Source organism: Protopterus annectens, chromosome 1.part1 (genome assembly GCF_019279795.1).
Source record: "Protopterus annectens isolate FY-2018-M chromosome 1.part1, PAN1.0, whole genome shotgun sequence".
Classification (NCBI taxonomy): Eukaryota; Metazoa; Chordata; order Ceratodontiformes; family Protopteridae; genus Protopterus; species Protopterus annectens.
Genome location: NC_056726.1, coordinates 1,388,881,815 through 1,388,903,291, shown reverse-complemented (window position 1 = coordinate 1,388,903,291; position 21,477 = coordinate 1,388,881,815).

Sequence of the window (21,477 nt, the reverse complement as noted above, 5' to 3'; positions counted from 1 at the left end):
TACATACCAAAGGGGACATTGTACTTAATGATAGGTCTGATGAATGCCGAATAGAGTGGAACAATGACTTCCTTGGACTTAGATGCCATACCTTTGTTTATAAGTTGCGCAACATAGAATGATTTCCTCACCACTGTAGACACATGATGATCAAAGGTTAGATTACAATCTATGTGTGTCCCTAAGTCCCTGACTACTGGGTCAACTCTAAGGGATGTGTTGTCAATATGATAGTTACCAGGGATGGATGAATTCCCAAAGGATACTATTATGCATTTCTTGGCATTTAGTTTTAGTCCATGACTCTGACACCAGCTGTTTTTCTGTGTCAGCAATTCCTGGAGAACATCTGTGTCAGTGTGAGATTCAATGACAGCTCCTAATTTGCAATCATCTGCAAATTTAGTCAGCCAGAGACCACTGATATTGGCCTTGCCTTCTGAGAAGTAAATGCCAAAAAGGAGCCATCCAAGGACTAATCCCTGTGGGACTTCACTTGCGACTGGCCTCTTTGTAGAGGTGGACTCCCCAATTCTAACTTCCTGGGTCCTGTCTGTGAGCCAGTTGGCTATCCACTGGGTGACATGCAGGTTTGTACCTAACCTCTTGAGTTTGTCAACAATGCCCAAGTGGGGTATTGTGTCAAATGCCTTGGCCAGGTCAAGGTAGGTAGTGTGAATGATTTTGCCCTCATCCATTGGTTTGATGACTTTCTCAAAGAAGTCCACCAGGTTCAGTAGGAATGATCTACCTTTGACGAAACCAAACTGGATTGGGTCCAGTGTCTGGAGTTGTACTCTATCTCTACTGATCATCTCATGATAATTCTTTCAATGGCTTTACATATAAGACTAGTGAGACTTATGGGTCTGTAGTTGCCAGGATCTGTAGATGGCCCACCTTTGCACAGAGGGATGACTGTTGCATTTCTCCATTCATGAGGCATGAAGCCTGTTTTGAAGTTACAGTAAAATAGTAATTCCAGAGGCCCTGATAGGTCATGTTTCATGCTATTTACAAGGCATCCCGGAATAATGTCTGGGCCCATTGATGCAGTTTTCTTGTTCTTAGAGAAAGCATTAAGGACCTGTTCCCTAGTGATAGTAGGGGGAGTTTTATTTGATGATATTTCCTGAGGGAAGTTTGAGGGGGAGAGAGGAGTAAAATTGGAGCTGACTTACAAGGTGACTCCAAGTCAGAGCCACCTGTACTCCAGTCTGGGATTATGTGTGCTGTAGGCCACTGGCTGCTGCAACTGTTACCACAGTACTGCACTTCTCTGATATTGGCCAAGGCATTTCCCGCCTGTTTGCTGGCCTTAATATGTGACTCATACCTCACAACTGTACAGAGCTTCACAGACTGTCCAGCATTTTGCCTCATATGTTTGATCCATTTTACATAATAAAATTAGTGGCAAATCCATGAAGACTGATGTTAATAAATAATGACAGACATTTGAGTTTCAGACTCCATACATATCAGGAGATTCATGCTAATGCAAGACCTGTTATTCTAACAACAGTCTATGTTTGTAACAGAAAATATTTAACACCTGTCCCTATTTGTGGGCCTTGATCCCACTTTTATCAATGGCTTTGGCCAGATTTCCTGTTCTAAGAGGTTGAGAGGTATGTTCTGACTGGGGTACATGATGTAACACCACACACAGGGTGACAGTCTGCATACCTCTCCCTGTACATGTTTTTGCAGAATGGCCAGCATTTTGCCCCATATGTCTGCTATGTTCTTCATACATTTGTGGTTTTCCAATACTATACTGTAAACAGCAGTCACTGAATTGTTGTAACTACTAACAGATTTCAGTCATGGCCTTTACGTCCTGCAGCTAATCTGACCTGTTGCAGCCTGCTGTTATACTAGCCACCTGCTAGATTACCCAGAGCATGTATAATGTCTGTCTGTAGGTATGGTCCTTTCTCCCCCCATGCACTCTGTTGCAGTAACAGATTGAGGGGTTATGACAGTCTGTGGAAATACCACCATATGAGTACCTCACATGCAAAAGATGTTGGATGCTGCCAGATTCAAACCATCAACACCATTTCCCATGCTACTGTCCCTGGGCCAGTGAGCCACACCATCCACTGGATACAGAGATTTCATTCCTCACAGTATCAACAACATACAGGAATTGTCTGGTCTGCAAGTATATCATTGAAGACTTACTGTTACAGCAGTTGTATGGGAACACTGATGTGTTCAGGGTGAGGGATGACTAGCCCATGCTCTGCTGGCACAGACAGTCATGCGACTGTCCTGTGATCCCACTGTTTGGCATATCCTTTGAATACTGATGTGGAGTCTACAGCCATGTGGCCTAGTGGAAATCATGGGGCACATACTGGTGAATACCTTTTGTTCCAAATGGCTATTAGATCTGTTAGACCTGTACAAGTAGCCCTGTAGCACACTACAGATCTCTGCATGTAGCCCAGTAACACTCTCTCTATATATATACATTTATATATATATATATATATATATATATATATATATATACAGGTCAATTAAGGAGTCACCATAAATTAGAACAGGCCAGTTAAGGTTAATCATCTGTGAACTGAAGGGGTGGAACTAGGAACTACACCTTCTATTTAAGGGGTAAAATAAAACATTTCAGAGCTTTACTAGAAAGGCACACACAGACCTGTGACAGTTTGCTATGAGGAAAAGGTTAGTTTGCTTTTTATTTCTTGTATTTTGTATTACTTTATTGTCTTTTTCTATTTTGTATACTGTGATTTGTTTTCTTTACACTGTGTTTTACTTGCATTCTGCTTTTAACTGCATATTAAAACTTGAAGAGAGACCACAGCTCTGTATCTTTTGAGACAGACAGAAATAAAAACAGGTCAATTAAGGAGTCACACATAAGTTAGAGCAGGTCAATTAAGATTAACCATCTGTGAACTGAGGGAGTGGAGCTAGGAACTACACCTTCTATTTAAGGGGTAAAATAAAACATTTCAGAGCTTTACTGGAAAGGCTCACCCAGACCTGCAACAGTTTGCTGTGAGGGAAAGGTTAGTTTGCTTTTTATTTCTTGTATTTTGTATTACTTTACTGTCTTTTTCTATTTTGTATACTGTGATTTGTTTTCTTTACACTGTGTCTGATGATCTGATAAATCAGTAACCCCGCAAAAGTGCTAACCTCTTATTTCAATAAAAGTTTTTATTGTTCTGCCTTTGTCTCCTGCTGAATACTGTGGTGGTTGACTCACATTTTGTTTTTCTACTAGTGTGTGTGTGTGTGTGTGTGTGTGTGTGTGTGTGTGTGTGTGTGTGTGTGTGTGTGTGTGTCTAGACAGAAGAGCAGAAGTGTGTATCCTACAGTTACTGCTCCAGTCCCATGGATTGTCAGTATTTCGATACTTGCACATGCCTACACATCCATTTTATGCAGGCCTTCCAACATCTTCTCTCTAACATGCCCTGCTAATGTCATCCACTATAAGATAACCTGCAGTCTTGTAAAAGCCAGACTTGTGCTATGGTGCTTGTGTAAAATACTGAGTACTGTATGCTGTGTACTTAGGTAGGTAGGGGTTCTGTTCTCACTGAAATCAGCTGTGGGTGCATGTGTGTCTGTGTGTTTGCGCTGTGGCCTGACATTGCAGAGGGTCTTTTACACCAACATGTGGGACACTGTCATTGCCATATTCTCCTCAACAGACACTGCTGATGTCATCAGCTATATCTGATTTGTGGATAAGCACTATTCCCAACAGGGCAGGTTTAGAGACTAACATGGATTACAGGCAGAAGTCACCTCATCCTGTACAATACATATTACAATGACATGGCTTTCAGTCTATCCACGTGCATCATGGCATGGTTTGTAGACACTGCGTTTCTTCAGGAGAAACCCTCTGACCTCTCCAGTTGCTGCATGTGTCTGGTGAGGTACATGCAAAACAGAGCATTATACTCTATTAGTGTTCTAATGAGGTTCACGTACAGTTCTATCATACAATCCTAAGATCTGAATATGATGGCATGACTTATGATGTGCACAACATAGGCTTTCAATACCAGTGTGGACATTTGGTGGTTGAATCAGATCGCTGACTATATGTGTTCCCGGTGCTTACATCACTGGGTTTCAGCACAGCAGGACTGTTGTCAATGCTGTAATTACCATGGAATTTCAAGTTTCAGAAGGACAAAATAAAGACACATTTCTGCATTTATATGTACATCGTATGGCTTTGTCACCAATCATTTGTTTGTGTTAGCTCCTCCTGTAGTATGTTTTCATTACTGGTGGACTCAATGATTGCACCCAGTATGCAAGAATCAGCAAACTTGGTAAGCCAAAGGCCATATACTTTAGCCTGAACTGTTGAGAAATAGATTCCAAACAGTAAAGGGCCAAGCACATATCCCTGGGGTATGCCAATGATGTTAGCTCTACTGGTAGAAGTTTATTCACCAACTTTCACAGTATGTGTTCTGTCTGTGAGCCAATTGGTTACCCACCTAGTGATGTAAGGGTTAATCCCCAGCTCTGAATGTTTCTCAATGATACCTGCATGGGGGATTGTGTCAAATCCCTAGACCAGATCAAGACAGGCAGTATGCATTGTCATACCTTTACCCAGGCCTGTCACATAGAATCAATGGGCTGTGACAATATCACAGATCGCCTATGACATAAATCAGCACATACATCTTCCTGATACAGTTGAATACACACTTCAAAGCACCCTCCAAATGGGTTAAGTTCCTGTAGAAGAGTATACATCAACATGCATCTATCTGAGCTGGGGGGACAGGACCTGATGCATGTACACATCCTGATTCTCCTCAAGTATGAGGTAGACCAACATGCCATCATGGACCCTTTCTAAATGGACACTAGTAATATCAAGGTTGTGTGCAACAGACCCGTGTAAGTTGTTAATGCTACATCATGTCTGCTACATCTGACAGATGTTCTCAAAGAGGTCGAGGGCATGCATGATGACAACACTATTAGCCTGTGGAACTTGACCAGGCCAAGGCATTTGACACAAATCCACACTGAAGTATTCATTTAACCTTGCCAGATGTGGCCATAAAAATCTATATCACCAAGTGGGTAGACCAGTGTATCACATATGTGGCATTTCACTATGTTGAAATGTGTTAAGTGACCTATATCTCAGGTCCAGTGATCAGGTCTATACATCAAGGCTGTCTGCTAGGCCCTTTCCTGTCCATTATTTAAGTGATGGACATCACAGATGACATACATATCCTGTGTCCAAACAGCTGCCAAGGACTACAGATTGAGGGAAATCATTGACTCCAACTGTGACAGTATAATACAGACAGTACCAACATATATCAAGGTTTGCTGCCACAGACATGACAACACCTGCAATTACAAGAAAGCACAGGGGGATTTATCGTATCAGGAAAACAAACACACAACCCAAGTACAATGTGGACATCACACCCTATAATTAGACCAATAGGTATGTGACCTGTGTCCTCTGGTAGATGGTAAGTGGAACATCCATCAGCATGTGATCACAATACTGAGTACTTCCTTGTATGCAACACAAGTACTGAGTATGTGAAGGACATCCACATCAGAGGCCACAATACCTCCATAGTCCCCAGCCTTCATCACACCAGTAACTGAGAACAATGCACCCTTCTTCATGTACCTCTCTACACATCTTCGACTGATGTGTAACTGAAGTGTACTACTTTTGTCACAGTGAGCTGTCACACAGCTTATTGGTCATAGCTAGGTATTCTTTTTGTGGCATAAACATTACTGTCTGATGGTGCGGAACCCCCATCAATTTGTTACACCAGATGCATTTGTGCTACCTGTTCTGGTGATGCACACAGTACATACATAGGTGTTTGACAATATTAATGGCATGGATAACATTCATGACAGTGTGGATTGTGCCATGTGTATATGCCATGCATAGCAGTCAACTAGCCTGTATTGCTCATAATGTAGCATACAGGTATAGCAGTGTCCCTCTTAACACCTCTGGCAGATGTTACAGTGCCAGGACACTGTGTGTGAGTACCCTCATAAAGTGTGGATGTATTGTAATAGTCAACATTCATACCTCTCAACTGTCCAGATTTTCACAGAATGTGCAGTTGTGTTCCTTATCAAATTTGTGGCTTTCTGCCATATCACTGGGATGATCCCAGGACTGATTTGACTCAATATTACATACATTTAAGTTTCATACTTCAAATCCTGCAGAACATGTATCTTAACACAAACCCCTGGTTATTCTAGCACATTTCTATAGGGCAAATATGTCAAATATGTCCCTATTTCTGGGTCATTGTCCCCCCATTATGTTGGCCTTCGTCCAGATGTCTTGCACTAAGAGATTGAGAGCTATCTGTGAAGCCCTGGTGATCACTGTGGCATTCCATGCAAGACCATCAGAGCTCTGATCTAAACAGGAGGACTGTGGTTTCCTGGAAGGCAACACTGTTGCCAGCCATGAAACCTCGTGTAAAAGCACTGCACAGCATGAATATGCTATGTGTGCTGCTGCTCACCACACAGCACTGCACACACATGTAAACTTCATCCAGGCTTTGCACGAAGCCTACATGGAGTTAATTGAATCCTGGGGTGAGGACTTTTTTTTCATACAAGCGTAACAATGGATTTGTCCGCCACTTAAACTTTACGGTAGTAAAATCACATATCCTATTTTGTTTTACGTATAAATAATGGTGATATGAATAAAATAAGGCTTCAAGGAAAATTGCAGGAAATATTGTACAGACCATATACATTCTTCTTCTTGTCCACATTTCCTTAGTGTGTTTATTACAACCCCATGCTATATGTTATATAGTACAATAGCTGCAACAAACATCCCAGTTGCCAAAACAATATTACCAATATCTCATAACGTGCGCAACATGTTTATGCATTTGCTTATCTGTTATATTTAACAGGATTTGCTGTTTTTTCAAAACTGTTGCTAGCATAATTATTAACACTGAAAAAGAAACAATATACATTTTTTTGAAATGGGTGGGGAAATTTGTGAAGCAAAGAGTGGTGCTTTTGTCAGGTTTTTGCCTGTCCCAAATGTGGCAGCCCTAGGCAAGTACGGCTTTTACATTTTAACAGTGTTTACCACAGTAATAAATGATATATTGTTTGTGGGTGTGTATGTTGGGGGAGGGGGGTCAGATTGTAATGGAAATATTAGTAAGAGGGACACTTGGAACATGGTGCATGACAATAAGGTAAAAGGTTTTGTAAGTCAGTTTAACTGGTTTGTAATGTGAACTGTATGTTTGCTGGTGAGGACAGGCGGCGGGGTAGATAGTCCTGAGAGACGAACACTATAGACTGTGGAACTTTAAGAAGCACATATGTAGGCTCCAAATAATTTCCATTGTAGCTATACACAACCAACTTCATACCACACCAGTCGACATGTTACTGGTATTTTGTTCAATTAACTGTGATATTACTAAACTAGTTGCAGCCCTGTTATGGTAAGTTTCATGTGTTTTTGGTGTAACTTACTGTATGCAAGAAAATATACCTCTATGCACATGCTAGTTTGGGATGATAGACGTACGTCTCAAGGATATGTTCTCTCACTGGTCAGTGTAACTGATATGCTCCTCAGCTGTGGATTTCTGTGAGAGGTCATTAAATGCTGGCTATGTGCAGCTTCTCCTTTTTTTTGGGGGGGGGGTGCCTGGTAAGACCTAAGTAAGCAAGCACACCTTCCCATGCATATCCCACAAATATGTGAGCTGCCATCCATAAATACATCAGTGCCACATGGCTCTTGCCACACCTACTGCCTAGACTTTGTAGTTATGTAGCAGTATGATAGGTAAGACTGTAACAAATATGTTACAAATATGCCACAATGTAGAAAACAAAGAAAAAACAAGTTCTACCTTACAGAGAATGACATCTTGCTATAGGACCTCCATCTCTATGTTCAGCAGATGTTCAGCCATTAAGAATCTGACCAGCCTTTCCACGAGCATGCAGGGAGACACATCATTAATGATGTCCATACAGTCAGCAGAACAGAACTCATGACCAAGTTAGATGTTGGGCTACTGACATGATCAGTGCAGCTAAAGGAAGGCAACTTGCCTGACACAGGAGCAGAGGGCAACAGGAGGTTGTCTGCTGATTAAGCCATCACTAACAGAAATAGAAGAATTCCTGGCATCTCTGCATCATGTCCAGTCTTTTCAACAATCCACTGTGGAGTTCTAGATAACAGAGAAGAGCTAAGCAGACCACCATGAATATCTGTTGGTGAAGTCTCAGATAGCTATGTGTTAACATGGACAAGTATCAGTTATACTACCTAAACGTCTAGCTTCATACACCTTACAACCATGACAACTTCATTTTCAACAACATCTGAGCTTTAGGCACAGAGGCCACTGGCACAAGATATGTTACTTAGTAATTTCCCACACAATTATATTAAAGTAGTAGCAGTTTATTCAATGGGTTGCAGCTCCTGATAAAGGGACTTACTTAGTTTGGGTGATTTCTATTGGTGTTTTAACAGGTGTTGTTGTATTAGCGTCCTCCAATGTGGACATACAGTTGCCTGATTATAGGAAACTGATTTTGATGATGATAGTAACCAAATCCTGGCATGATCAGGAGATTGTAGTGTTAGTGTTAGACATAGGCAATAGGATGTCCACATCCCCAGTCCATCCCAGAGACATTGCTTCTGTGTCTTTGCAACCCACCCAACAAACACAGTATAAACTACAAGAATGGAAGATGCAGACAGACCTACCTATGCAATGATGTCATCATCTACAGCCCACTCCCAACTGGCTGCTGCAAGCTCCGTTATAGGGGAACATTGACAGATATTGTGCTGGCAGCCAAGTATGCAATAACTTATATCCACCACCTGAGCTACATGTGTCCACGGTTAGAACCCAGCATTGGTGCCTAGCCATAACAGAGAGAGAGGGTGGCATAAAAAAAAGTTGTACAACCTCCTTGGTAAGTTTATTGCTGGGTCAGATTCTAAGGACTGAAACTTCTAGGGTAGAAGGAGCTGTACAGCAATCAAAAAGAAAGACTCAGGAGGTTAAGTCCTGAAGTCCCATACAGTTTGGTTTTGTGAAGGGTAGCTCATACCAGCTCAACTTGGGCGACTTCTTTGAGTCAGTCACCAGAGCTGTGGATGAAGGCAAAGTGGTTCATACAGCCTACCTTGATCTGGCCAAGGCCTTTGATATCATTCCCCACTCAGGAATCATAGAAAAACTCCCTAAGCTAGGCATCAACCCCTATATCACTAGCTGGGTTGCAAACTGGCTCACAGATAGAACCCACAGTGTGAAAATAGCTAACTCAAAGTCAGACTGCCAACCAGTCATGAGTGGAGTCCCACAGGGATCGGTCCTGGGTTCTCTCCTGTTTGGTATCTACTTCTCAGAAGTCCAGGCCAACAAGAAGGGACTCTGGCTGACAAAGTTCGCAGATGATTGCAAGTTGGGAGCCATTATTAACTCCCCAACTGATGTTGACATCCTACAGAAAGGCCTCACTGAGACCAACAACTGATGTCAAAACCATGGCCTTAAGCTCAATGCCAAAAAATGTGTCGTCATCCCCTTTGGGAAAAACCCGGTTCCCATGAACTACCACATCGATGGTAGTCCACTGAACACAGAAGGCATTATAAGAGATCTGGGAACACAGGTTGACAGCAACCTCTCTTTTGACCACCACATTGCCACTGTGGTCAGAATGTCCTTCTATGTGTTACATCTCATTACTAAGGGTTTTGCATCCAGGAAGAAAGAGGTCATTGTCTCCCTCTACTCTTCCCTCATTAGGCCAATCATCGAGTACAATGCCCCATTTGGCATGTACCTCACTAGACACCTGCAACAACTGGAGAGGCCGCAAAAGTACCTCACAAAGAGGATCCTAGGCCTTAAACACTTGTCCTATATGGACAGACTCAAAAAAACTCAACTATTCTCTGTCTCATATCGCCTACTTAGAGGCAATCTCTGCTTGACTTATAAAGCCATATCTGACCCAGCTCTGTTAGAAATGCTACATCAAAATAAATCCCAATTCCTCCGCACCACACACTCCAGAGACCTCAACCTCATTACCACAATCAACACAATGTGCTGGAGGGACAGGTCCATAACCCAGAGACTGCCCATGCTATGGCATAGACTTCCCATACATGTCAAACAGAGCACCTCACTGGCCCTCTTCAAGAGAAATCTTGATGAGTGGATGGGAAATAGAAAAGTCACCAGAGAATCACTCCAGTGGCTCTACTCAACAGAGGCACTGGAAACTAAGGTCAGGTGGCATGATGCCAGGGTAGTCCTATGGGCTAGGCTTGTAAAGGCTCCAGGGCCATTAGCCTAGTACATACCTATGAACACCTATGAACCTAAGTAATGATGCCACAAAGGAGACCCATCTCCTGCTGCCATGATCAATCAACAGTACTTGGTGAAGGTGTAAACCAACAACCAAGTGCCCTGCAGACAAATTTCTGCAGTACAGATATTTCGAAAGCATTCCCAGAAAATCTAAATTAGTATAAAGCTCTAGGATGAGTTTGACCCCCTCCATCTTACTTAAAATTCCTCACCCAGCAACTGACTACTAGTCTGTATATCTGTTAGCATAAAGGATTATGGCTATGAACTGTTAACCACCTGTTTCCTGCCCAGGTTTGATTCCCTCAGCCTCTATTTGCCTACTGTGTGACTCTGAGCAAATGATTTATGCAGATAGCACTGAAGGGAAATTAGGCTAAGTTTCTCGATGGCCTCCTTGACCATGTTTAGTGAGTATCCATGAACTTATTGAAGTGTTAAGGTAACACCATAATACAGTGGTTCTCCAGACATTACAACAGTTGCCCATCAGGCAGCAAGTAATCTACAAAGCTCTTGTATTGGTTTAACTAGTCGTAGATGGCTTAGGTTTTAAGTATTTAGAATCATCCCACCTGACTCCTGTGGTATGGAACTTTCTACCTGGTTGGCAGAGAGAGTCCCCAAAGCTGGGTCGCTTTTAGTTTGCTCTTTGAAAATCAATTTGTTTGACCTAGTAGATAACTATCAAAGATATACCCACTTTTAATATGCTTTAGGTTCATAGGTCACTGTGAAGAAATAATTCATTTAAGACATTTGAAACCTAGCCACTACAGTCATTATGATGCCAAACATCAAAGTTATTTTGCTGCTGTCCATCCATCCATCTAGTACTCTCAGATTCCATTCTATCATTTTGTCCGATGTATGCACTATTCCTTCCAGAGATTTGACTGTATATTGAACTTTGTACCGATCCATTCCTGTCATAATTTGGGAGTTATTAATTAAAGGGTTAATGGGTCTTTGTTGACATATCATAATGTGCAGGAGTAGAAGGTCTAAGTAGTCTTGCAAATGCCGAACTTTATTACATAATATTATGTGGTAAGTGAAGACAGTGATAAAACTACTGGCACTTATGATGAATAATAGACCCAAGCAAGGAAATGATGAGACAGACTGTGGTAGCATATACAGAGAACTAAGAAAATGGCTAGCATAAGGTAAGAGTTTATTTCCAACACAAATTACTTCTGAATACATTGTAGGTACAGTAAGGTGACAACAGTTGTAAAGCATGAAAATGTAAAGTCAGTCCACTGTCCTGATAAAGAAAAGGTATAGGATTTACTTTTAATGTAATTGCAAAATTCAGTTTTAAAGGTACTGACAGTTTCTTACAGCAATATAAAAATAGTTCTGTAACACTAGCATGGAATGACTAAGCCAAATGCAAATCATACAGCTGAGTTTAAGCACAGAAAGGATTTTCCATCTTCCATTATCAGACATTGATGAGACTAAAGAAGTTCAAAGGTTCATTTAATTAGTTCTTACTCTGAATTCATTTCACCATAGTTCAGCCCTATAAATCATTTTCAGTTGCTAGTATTTTGGGAATACGTTAATGAAAGACAGAGGGACTTACACAGATGGGTGGAAGTAACACAAAATTGCCTTAAGATGCACACCAATAAAAACAGAGAAAAAGCCATACAATACACAGCAACATATCTGATCCCACATAATATAGACCCAATACTGAGTTAAGGCTCCAGGCCCATGACGTTCTTAACCCAGTACTGGGGCATGTTAATTATGCTTGAAAGCAAAAGGCAATTATAAAATCACTGTGAAACAATCACTAATTTGGTTTGTTGAGGGGGGCTGAATATGCACCTAATAGCAACAAGTCAAAATACAAGACTGTGGTCATTCTTACTTTCATTCTCATCACAGTCATACATTGGCAATATACAAATAAAGCAGCAGTGTTTTGGGTTAGTGTTGAGGAAGTATGTTGTGTATGAAAGCACAGAGCAGTTACACAATGAGTTCTAAATGATCATTTGTATGTCGCATCAGCTGCAGTATATGTGTCTACATGCGCCAAGCTGCCATACAGTACTACGGCCATCATGTATGTCACTATCTTTAGAATGACACATCAAAATGGCACACAGAATGAGTCTATAGTTTTGGGGATCACTCCATGAGTGAAATCAAATGGCAATTCCATGATTACCATTAAATGAACAATGACATGGAACACTGGGGGCAATGTATGTGTTGGACAATAACAAGATGAAGTGCATTACTCTGGCCATTATATTTATGTGAACTATTCACAGTTAAAATTGGTGTTCAGATAGAACACTTTAATGATGATAGCATGTGCAAATAGAGCTGAAGCTAGTTTTTGTTATATTTTATTTTATTTATTTAATTGAACCTTTCTTGACCAGGTTAGTTCCAAGATGGCATTTGTACTATTTGGAGAAATTTGGCCAGGGCATCATGGAACTTCCCCTACTGTTTTCCAAGAGTATGGAGACACTGTTTTGCTGTTACACTTCCGGTTTCCATTCTGGGTGCAAAGGCAACTCTGAGAAACTGGAAGGAAGATGGAGGTAGCACAAATGTTAGATAGCGGAAAAGAAGAGGAGTGTGTGCAGAAGGAAGTGGAGTTGAAGATCTGTTATTCAAGTGGTGAGGTTGTGATTGAGGGATTGGATGTGTTGGTGGAGAAGAAGGAGGTGGCTGGTGTAAAGAAGAATGCTGATGTGAAGGTAATCAAACCTACACAAGATTCAGAGTATCAGTTCCAAAATGGTATGTACTCTGTGTCCAAGTCAAAGTGTCTAGTTACAATCCTTCAATCAGGAGGGTTGCAGCATGATTATTTGAAAGAAATGATTACGCAGAGTAAACCGGAGAGTGAAGCGGCAGCATCATGGGGTGACATTATGGATAAGATTCAGGAAGAGGAGGTGAGAGAAATTTCAGAAGAAAGAAACTCATATGCATTGATGGTGGAAGAGGGAAAAAAGCAATTAAGAGAAAAAGAAGGAGGAAAAGAGATCCCAAAGAAGAAGTTATTTGGACAGCTCATACTAAGAAAGAAAAAGAACTAGAAGGGTATAATGTATGGGACACAGTTATTACACCCTAGGGAATATCACCCAATGAGGTAAGAGCTTTCATTCACATTAATAGAGAGACTTACTGTGACACTATATTTGAGACTGGGCAATACGTGGAATGTTTTTCAGAGAAATTTGAAAAAAAAGAAAGACTTTAATCCATGGAACCTTTATGTGGTGCAGATTTTTTATACAGAAACAAAAAAGAGGATTGTTATACAATTTTGAACTGAAGTAGATAAGGAAGCATTGAAAGACTATTTAAACAATATTTGTAAAGAAGTGTTGGACATTACGAAAGTATATGATGACATAGGTCTATGGACTGGTGTATGGGATTGAAGTATAATTTTGAAGATGGAGTTTGTGGAAAAATGCTCCTTTAATAAGTGATTGTGATAAAAAAGATGTTTTGTTTGTGGGGAACTGGGACATGAAGCAAAGAAATGTAAACTGATGTGGAAAAATGTGGAAAAACAGGGCATTATTTAATTACCGGTGATAAACATTTGCATGTTGGACAAGAAGAGCAAATGCAAGAACATCTGCATGATATAAAAACAATGTAGAAAATGAACATCAAAAACAAAATAACATACAAGAGGAAGATAAAAATATGATGGGCAAAGAAAATAAAAAGAATGAAGATGAGCAATCACTACTGGAAACAAGTGAAGATGAAGATAGTAGATGGAAAATAAGAGGTAAAAAGTTCAATAGGGAGAGGGATAAAAGATGGGAAAATAAAATAATGTGTTTATGAAAGAAAATAAAAAGATAAGAGTTATGATGGAAAATAATAGATCGGGAAGAACCTGGGGGTCTTATCAATAAATATTAATAATATAAAAAATGTTAAAAGAAGGTTAGGTGTTGTGGAATGGTGTATATTACTTGATATGCATGTCATTATTTTATAAGATACAAGAATGTTGATCGAAGAAGAAAGGAAGTAGATGGAAAATGTAAGGCCTGGGAGTATTGTATGGAGCATGGGCAAAGACACATGTTCAGAAATTGCTGTGTTATGTAACAAAATAGTTAAGATTTTAGATTATACCTTAGTTGAGTTAGGTAGAATAACATTGGTAGATATAAGATGTAAGACAGATGTGTATAGAATCATTGCAATATATTCATATGTCACAAAAAAGGAAGAGAAGAAATGTTAAAAAAATCTTAAACTATGTAGGAATGATCATAGAAATAATATTAGTAGGAGTTTTAACTGTGCTTTAAGGAAAAGAAAAAAGAAGGGAATGATGTTAAGATAGTATATGAGATAATGAAAAGTAAAAAGCTGTACACATGGGATAATGTATATTGGACTTATAAAAGGAATGAGATAAAAACAGAGATTGATTATTTTATAATATCTGATACTTTAAAATTTATAAAAGATGAAACAAAGGAAACAGGTTTCTCAGATCATTTGGCTATATGGGTAGAAGTAAAGGAAAAGGAATAATATATAAGGATAGGTAAAAGTATCAAAAGGTTAAATGAAAAAAGATTTAGATGAGGAAGAAAGAAAGGAAATGAATAGAGTATGGGAATATCGTGTAGAAATGAGAAAAGTTTATGAAATTTGGACTGACTGATGGTTATGTTTTAAAGGAAAATAAAAAAAGTGCTTTTTAGAATGTCAGATGATGAAAAGATAGAAAGAAAAGAAGAAACATAGGTTACTAAGTCAGACAGTATTTAGAGACATATTAAGAAATAGTAAAACATTTTTATGGGAAGGATAAAGAAATATATGAAATGAACCAAGAAAGCATAAAAATGTTATATAGGCAAAGGTACTTTTTACAAGGAAAAAAGAAGTGGCTCCATATTTGAGTAAAAATGGCGAGAGAAAATGAGAGAGTAATAAGAGAATTGGAAAATAATGAAGAAGAGAAGGTGAACACACAAAGCTATTTGAAGTAATAGAGCAGTATATAAAAGTATATTTAAGAAGACAGAGACAAAAGAGATGCAAATATGGGAGGTAAAGAAGCTAAGTAAAGAAGAAAACGAGATTATGGAAAAAATATAGGTGTAGGAAAGTTTGATGAAATAAAATCCAAAGGCAACAGTGCCAACCAAAAAGAGTCTAAGCTCCAAACCAACAATCTCACCAAGACAGGCACTGAGGAGAAAAGATGATAACCATGAACTTTGGGGATAAAAACTAAATATTTAGTAAATCACACAGGAAAAATGCAATACAACCAAATCCTTAACTATATCACTGCATTTTTCATTCACACTTGGAACTTCCTCAGACATGCTAGCACTCTGAGAAAATAACTACATAATTAATATAAGCTGTAGCATACATAGTGTTATGTCTCAGACACTGATCCACTACTAAGACTTAATGACAGTGAAAAAGTCTATTCAACATGTGGAATGCTGCTTTTTCTTGGCCTCGGAAGTTAATAGGAATTTCTAATACTCTTGGTCAAGTCCAGATTGGATAAAAACCTAGCTTTACCCAATTTTTTAACACGATTTTCTATCTACACCCAGGACACACCTCAAATTTGGAAATACTATTCAATTTTCTGCAGTCGTTGCAAAATCTTATAGTCCCATCAGGTTTAGAAAGTATTATAATAGGGCTATTCCAGATACCCTGTAATGCATTGATGACTTCTGGCTTAAGCATTTTCTGTAGTTCCTCCTTAATTGCTTGGCATTGGGACTCTGGTATCTAATATGGTTTAAAATTACATTTACAATAGAGGCAATCTAATTGTAGTATAGATTAAGTTGGTTCTGTCAGGTAATACTGGAAGTAATTCACTATCCCGGAATACAATTTCTTTAACTTCCTGTATCTGGGCCATTGTCATTGCTTCACCTGTCTTATCTTCAGGATATGTACTGAGAGCCTTAACTTATTCAGCAAACAGACTCACTACTGAAACTTCATTTTCTGTCAAAATATTTAAGACTTTTATGTGATACAACTGTTGTAGTTTCCTCTTACTAACTTGTGTTACTTTGTAATTCACTTCTAATACTTTCTCCATTGCTTGGCAGGAAATTTCTTTTTGGAGGTGGGTACCAACAAAAGTACTGGTCCATTGTTTAATACTCTCTAAGACAAACACTTTATTGTAGCCTCCCTTCCGAGTGTCCTGTGTTGCTCTCATTATACTCCCTGGCTATAGGCATTAGGGTTCTTAGCCTAACCTGCAAAATAGTGATATGCCCTATCAGACTCTTAAAATGAGTGTTTTCTCTTCCCATGTTTCTTTTCCTACATCTCACAAGCCTAAGGGTGTCTGCCAATATATCAAATAGGCTGACATCAAGTTAGGCTTGTCATACTTCTCTTATGACAAAGAGAAGAAAGGGTAGCTGTTGCTCCTAGTTCATCCCATCTTTTTTATAGCCTTATGAAGCAAAATCTTTATGAGTTTTGTTAAAGTGCTCTACTACTTGACCTGCTTGAGGATGATATACAGATGGTCTTAACTGATTCACTTCAGAGAAGTAGTAATGCACTTGTATTATTCAAGAAACTAACTGAGTGCTTTATTATGTAAAAGTTTCTCAGGGAATTTCTGCCCTCAAAAGCAGTAGTTATAGTATTCTTATTATAAATGTGGTGTTGTCTGTAAAGGCAGTGCATCTAGAAACCTTCTTGCCCAGTCAGTACCAACATATATTGGTGATCTGTAATTTCTCAAGTCAACCTACTATGTCCATGGTTATGTCCAGTGTTTTCAAAACCAACCTTGCTTATTAAAAAACTCTGCAAATTGAACTTCTATAGTAATATTCTAAAATGTTACTAAAGCTAGTTGGAAGTAGAACCTTCCAGGATGTTTGTTAATTACTCACTCTCTGACATGGGCACTTTTAATACTGAAGTTTCACATGGCTCATTTATTGATCCTATCCTCTTTTTGCTCTTCATTAATGACATAATAGAAGGCCGATCTGACTTCAGCATAATTATGTATGGTGACCGCCTTCTTCTTCCTGAAGCCAGCAAAACTTTTCAAGCATTTAAATAAAATCACAGGGATCCTTCTCTGCATTATGGAATTAGACTCACAAAAACAAATTCTTAGTGACAGTAAAAGTCTGTCATTATTGTGGTATTTCCCTTAAGTTGCAAAGCCTTCCTCCACTGACCATAACAGATAATGTGTCCTGTATATCAGTTTTTACTATCTCTAGAAATCCCTTTTAAACCTTGTTCTTAACTTTATATTCAGCCTCCACATTTTTACATTTAATGCCAATTTTATCCTCCCTGCAACATAATTTTCTTTTCTTGATCATATTTAATAATCCTTTTAGATACAGTATGTGCTGATGGGTTGCATTAAATCTACTTTTCTTATACTCATTTTGCAGCAGTGCTAGCTACTTTTCCATTTCTTCATGGCAAATATAATAGGTTCATAAGTGTGCACTAGGCTAATGGCCCTGGAGCCTTTACAAGCCTATCACATAGGATTATCCTGGCATCGTGCCACCCGACCTTAGTTTGCAGTGCCTCTGTCGAGCATAGCCACTGGAATGATCCCTGAGGTGAATTTTCTATTTCCCATCCACTCATCAAGATTTCTCTTGAAGAAGGCCAGTTAAATGCTCTGTTTGACATGTATGGGAAGTCTATTCCATAGCATGGGCAGACTCTGGGTTATGAACCTGTGCCTCCAGCACGTTCTGTTGATTGTGGTAATGAGGTTGAGGTCTCTAGAGCATTTGGTGTGGAGGGACTGGGATTTCTTTAGATGCAGCATTTCTAACAGAGCTGGGTCAGACATGGCTTTGTAAGTCAAGCAGAGATCGTCTCTAAGTAGGTGATATGAGACAGAGAATAGTTGGAGTTTTTTGAGTCTGTCCATATAGGACAAGTGTTTAAGGCCAAGGATCCTCTTTGTGAGGTACTTTTGTGGCCTCTCCAGTTGTTGCAGGTGTCTAGTGAGGTACATGCCAAATGGGGCATTGTACTCAATGATTGGCCTAATGAGGGAAGAGTAGAGGGAGACAATGGCCTCTTTCTTCCTGGATGCAAAACCCTTAGTAATGAGATGTGACACATAGAAGGACTTTCTGACCAGAGTGGCAGTGTGGTGGTCAAAAGAGAGGTTGCTGTCAACCTGTGGTCCCAGATCTCTTATAACGCCTTCTGTGTTCAGTGGACTACCATCGATGTGGTAGTTCATGGGAACTGGGTTTTTCCCAAAGGGGATGACGACACATTTTTTGGCAGTGAGCTTAAGCCATGATTCTGACACCAGTCGTTGGTCTCAGTGAGGCCTTTCTGTAGGATGTTGGGGAGTTAGTAATGGCTCCCAACTTGCAATCGTCTGCAAACTTTGTCAGCCAGAGTCCCTTTGTGTTGGCCTGGACTTCTGAGAAGTAGATACCAAACAGGAGAGGACCCAGGACCGATCCCTGTGGGACTCCACTCATGACTGGTCAGCAGTCTAACTTGGAGTCAGCTACTTTCACACTCTGGGTTCTATCTGTGTGCCAGTTTGAAACCCACCTAGTGATATAGGTGTTGATGCCTAGCTTAGTGAGTTTTTCTATGATTCCTGAGTGGGGAATGGTATAAAAGGCCTTGGCCAGATCAAGGTAGGCTATATGAACCACCTTGTCTTCATCCAGAGCTCTGGTGACTGACTCAAAAAAGTCGACCAAGTTGAGCAGGCATGATCTACCCTTCACAAAACCAAACAGTGTGGGATCCAGAGTTTGGAGATTACCCTGTATCCTTGTTTATTAGGTCCATGATGATGTGTTCCATAGCTTTGCATATCAGACTTGTCAAGCTAATGGGGCGATAGTTCCCAGGGTCTGTAGTCATGCCTCCTTTGTGTAGAAGGATGACTATAGCAGTGCGCCATTCGGTAGAGACAAAGTCTGAGGTGAGGCTGTGATTGAACAAGGCACACAGGTGAGGTGCCAGTTCACTCGGTAGTTCATGTAGAACACAGCCAGGGATATTGCCAGGTCCCATAGAAGCTGTATTCTTGGCCTTGGACAGTGCAGTTTTAACCTGTGCAGCAGTAATATTGGGTGACTGGCAAACTACTGGCATTGTGATTGGTCCTTTGGAGGGGGAAAGGGGTAAAGATGGCACTGAATCTGTCAGCCAGTATATTGGCAATATCTGTTGGCTCAGTATAGGAGGTACCATTGTGCAGATATGCAGAGCAAATCTGGGTATTAATGGGGAGGTTCTTTACATAACTATAGAAGGCCTTGTTTTTGTCTTTACTATCTGCTGCAATTCTGTTTTCATAGCTAGCTTTAGATGATTTGATGAGGGATCTCAACTTTTTATTGAGGCTGATAAGGGAGTTTTTCCAGTCTTGGGACTTCACCTTATTCTGCATCAGTTTCCTCCTTCAGTTGTAGAGTTTGTTTATGGCAGGGGACCACCAGATTCGCTTCCTTTTTCTTTTGGAGGAGAGAGTCTTGGTTCTACTGGGTATGGCGAGAGCCATGCATCTGTGTACGTGGTCATACAGTGCATTGGTGTATGATTTGGCGGTCATGCAACTATTCTCCATTTGCATGGGTGCTGTGAAGACAGCCACCTCTGTTCTTAGGAGCCCAGAGTTAGCATTGTAGAAGTTTTTCATGGAGGTTACCTTTTGGGGGGGGGGGGGTTCCAAGGTGATTAGTTTGTGGTCGGATTTAACCAGGGAGGAGTTGACTATTGGTTTAGAACAACAGTCACCCATGTTAGTAATGACCAGGTCAAGGATGTTGCTACTTCTAGTGGGGGTAAGAATGAGCTGGTCCAGGGCATTCAAATTAATGAATTCCAGGAAATGTTGGGCAAGTGTATTGGTACATGAGTAGTTTTCCCAGTTAATGGAGGGGTAGTTGAAGTTGCCCAGTATGAGAGTGTTAGGTTGGACCCTAATATTCTCCAGGGTGCTTAGGAACATGGAGTGAGTGTCTAGGGGCATGGTTAGGGACCTATAACAGGCTATGACCTGAATCGTTGTCTTACCCAATGTTAGCTGCACCTGAAGTATCTTTGATGCATTATGTTGAGATGTGCACATCCTTTATGAATATGGAAACACCACCACCTTTGGAGCTTCAGTCCAAGTTCTGGGGCCGAAAGGTGTGGAATGAGTTATAGTCTGGTAGTGCAGGAGTGCTTTCTGCTGCCTTGAACCAGGTCTCTGTCACAGCACAAATGTCGATTTTCTCCATTTTAAGGAGTGCTTTGAGCAAGTGCATTTTGAGATTTAGACTTCTAGCATTGAACAGCATGACCCTCAGATTGCATTTGTTTGTAGCTGTTATGGTGGTAATTTGGTTTTTGGAACACTGCCTAAAAAAGGCACTATGGGGTGGCAAGAGCCTTGGCCAGTATCCGGAAGCCCGGGGTGACAGATGCAGGCCATGTCTGGCAAAGCATCGAGGTCTGTCAGTCATGCCATCCCAAGCAGACAGATACCGGATCCCCTTAGAATGACACCAGAAACTTAGCCATTTGTTGAAATCAATCATTTTCTGCTTGTACTGTGGTATAATTCTGGGTGATGGTAGGATGCTGCTCAGGGCTAGGGTCGTACCCACCTAGGCTACATAATCCGAGAGCTTCTCCATGTCTCTTTTCATGTAGTCCAGGGAGGTACGTCTCAGGTCATTCACACCCACATGTACAATGGCAGAGTCATATTTGTACCTGTTGTTGAGGGACCTGAGTGCATGCATTATGTGGTGGATCCTGGCACCTGACAGGCAGCTAACTGTTACTTTCTCCTTATTCAACCTAGTGAGTGAGACATCAGTGTGCCTCACTATCGAGTCACCTATGACTAATGTGTTGGGCATGCTTTTTTGCCTTAGGGGCTTTGGTTGAGTGGCACACTGTTTGGGAGAATTATGTGTCTCGTGATTAGTGTTGTGTTGTGGTAGCGAGTGCATTTCTGCCTTGGAGGTCTCTGCTGTTTGGGTAGATTTTT